Genomic DNA, 3,145 nt, shown 5'->3' on the forward strand with positions numbered 1-3,145 from the left:
CCACACAGTGATAGATATATGAAACAAATTGGATGAAGAAATAGTGTGTGCAAACACAATACAAGAACTTAAGAATGACTTGATCTTGCGAGATACAAAAACGGGTCGCCACGAGCATAGCTCCCCTTCCCATATAATACAACTAGATAAACACACACACACACACACACGCGCGCGCGCGCGCCACTACGGCGGTCTAAGTTCGAATCTCGCTCAGGACTGAAATAATTTCAGTATCGCTGCGCTGTGGGTCATTACTCCAACTCTCGTGGGCGGGGAGTTGGGTGTGTGTGTACGTGTAAGGTCACAGCATTACCCATAGATCGGTCATGTATGAGCTCTGAGCTCTCATCCGGGAGGGAAATAGTTGTCGATCACGAGTCCAACACGTGATCAAAGACTAAGGTGAATCACATGTATATATGTCCATCTTGTGGGGCAATTGATAGCGTTCTTGGCTCAAGATGATAGAGTACATCATTGCCGTAGATTCGAATCCCGCGGAGAAAGTAATTTAAACTGTAAATATGAGTTTATATACTTATCGGAAGGGTCTGGCTCGATGAAACAGACTATAATACATAGTTGTTGGCCGTGTTGTAAAATACAGGTAAATATGATGCCTGTACACGACCCTTGGACCCATTCTGGCTACCGCCAGGCAATTTTGTTCAGATGAGGGAACAGTTTAACACTTTCTTTTATACACTTATTTTTAATAGACAGGCCTTGCGCCGTGACGATACAAGCAACCCACATCAGGAGCAGATCTACTCTTGTGCCCCTCATCATGGCAGTGGTAATCGGTCCTTTGGAAAAGGTAACTGATATCTCAAGACTGACAGCAATAAGGAATGTGAAGATATTAAACACAAGTGTAGACACAAGGTAAAAAAAAATCTCATATAGTCACATTTTGATTAGCATTTTAACAGAGAGGCAAATAAACAAGCACAAAAACATTACTTGTTAGGCGATACGTCCGGTGGACATAAATTGACAAATGCCTCAGTGGTCAACCCTCTTGCTCAAACTTCGCAGTAAGGACTGTGGCCTAGGGCTGGGCGGGATCTGAGTACTGGACCCGAATCCCACGGATTCGAGGAGAGTTGACGAATCCGATTACCGACGCTGGTACTCGTATCCACTGATGAGTCCACTCTGAGACGAATAATCATACGATTACTCAGGATTTTTTTCCTTGTAGCTTCGATATTCAATATGAACGTTATTTGTACTGACCATCATATTTATAACGAACTCGATTTTACCATTGATGAGTAAAAAAAGTTTTAGTTATACGTATGAAAAATATCTTGGTTTCGACGTATAGCAAAAATTTAGTGTTACCATGTGCGTGTCTTTTTTTACGAACGCTGATTGGCTGGGTATGTGTGACGTCAGAGCCTATGTGTTATCATTATATTTCACAAATTTATTTTTGTTATGTATTGAATGATGAGTATTAATTTGTTAGTTCTATAGTTGGTGATATATTAGGTAAACTTTTCACTATAAACCCACTATCGGAGAAATAATGACGGTTGTACAGGGAAACTGTATATTTCGACTACTATCTGTAGTCCTCTTCAGCAGAATGCTTACAAGAAGTTAAGGTACAAGTATATATGAGGTAGTGATGGGTACATAAAAGGGGATGGGGAAAAGGAGGGGACTCAGGTTACATGCCCTTGAAATGGTTGGGTCAAGGAAGGACAGTTGGTGGTATTTTGTCCGACCGCTCTTGACATTAGTTAGTGGGTTTATAGTGAACATTTACAAATGTGTTATAACATAGGTATGCTTTGTTTAGAGCATGCAATCCACGTTATTCATGTTGCTATAGAACGAAATATATGTGATTATCAGGAATTATAATTTATCTTTTTAAGAACGTTGACTTTTATTTATTTTTTTACCGACAGTTACACAAGAAAAAATACAGTCATTCAGGTAATTAATGAAAAAGAACATTTGATAAGAGATAGTGGACAAAAAGATATGTATAGTAGTATATGGTCTAGAAGAAAAACATAATCTAATTAGATCCCTGAGAGAGAGAAAGAGAAAGAATTGGCAAGAAAAGTTCTAAAAGTAGTACAAGACGAAGAGCAAAAAATAGAAAAGGAAAGTGCATAGAATGAGAAAATATGCAGAAGGAAGAAATCGACCCCTATATATCAAACCAAGGTCACAAATGTCAGTAGAAGAAGTACTATAAAAAACTGGAATGTTAGGAAAAAAAACACATAAAGGTATATGGATAAAAAGAGACATGAATGGTGAGGAAAGAGAAAGAGAAAGGAAATTAAGAAGCGAACCTTAAGAGAGAGAGAGAGAGAAGAACGGAGACCAAGAAAAAGATGTTCTATTGGAGAGTGTTAGATATGAAACTGAGAAGATGGAGAGAGTAGAAAATTAAAAATGACTTGCACTAATATAGATGAATTAATCTCAGGATTAAATGAACTAAACCATTACTTGTCAGAAGAAAAAGCAGACATAATGGGAACTGTGAAGACAAAATTAAGGGGTTTACTATTACCAAACAGTGTTGGATATGGATTATATAATCACTAGCTTAGAAATAGAGAAACAGAGTGGAGGAATCATGTTCTTAACTAAGAAAAACTTAAATGTGACGAAAGCTACAAATGGAGAGAACAGGGTCGAAATGATCACAATAAGAGTTCAGGATAGTGACATAAAAAGTAGAAAGTTTGAGGTGATTTATGTGCCCTCAAAAAACGGGGTCTTGGAGAGAGAGGTATTATTCTAAAATGTCAGGAGATACAAAGCTTTCATTAAATGAGACGCTAAAGAATGGAGGTATCGTGGTACTTATGGGAGATTTTAACTGCAAAGAAATCTGTTGGGAAGAGATGACAGTGAAAGGTGGAGAGGATCTATGGGGAAGAGTATTACTTCTCATGACTATAGAACATACAATGACACAATGTGTAAAAGAAAATACTAGGTGTAGAGATAATAAAGATTTACTATTAACGCCAGAACCTGAAATTGTGGATAAAATTGAATACAAGACACCAACTGGGAAGAGTGACCACATATTACTTGAATTAGAACTGAAGGAGGAAATATATAGAGAGATAAACGAGAAATACAGAAAAGGAAGACTGATGTA

The sequence above is a fragment of the Oratosquilla oratoria genome, chromosome 5, assembly GCF_046742065.1.
Source record: "Oratosquilla oratoria isolate Oo_2021 chromosome 5, ASM4674206v1, whole genome shotgun sequence".
NCBI classification, from domain to species: domain Eukaryota; kingdom Metazoa; phylum Arthropoda; class Malacostraca; order Stomatopoda; family Squillidae; genus Oratosquilla; species Oratosquilla oratoria.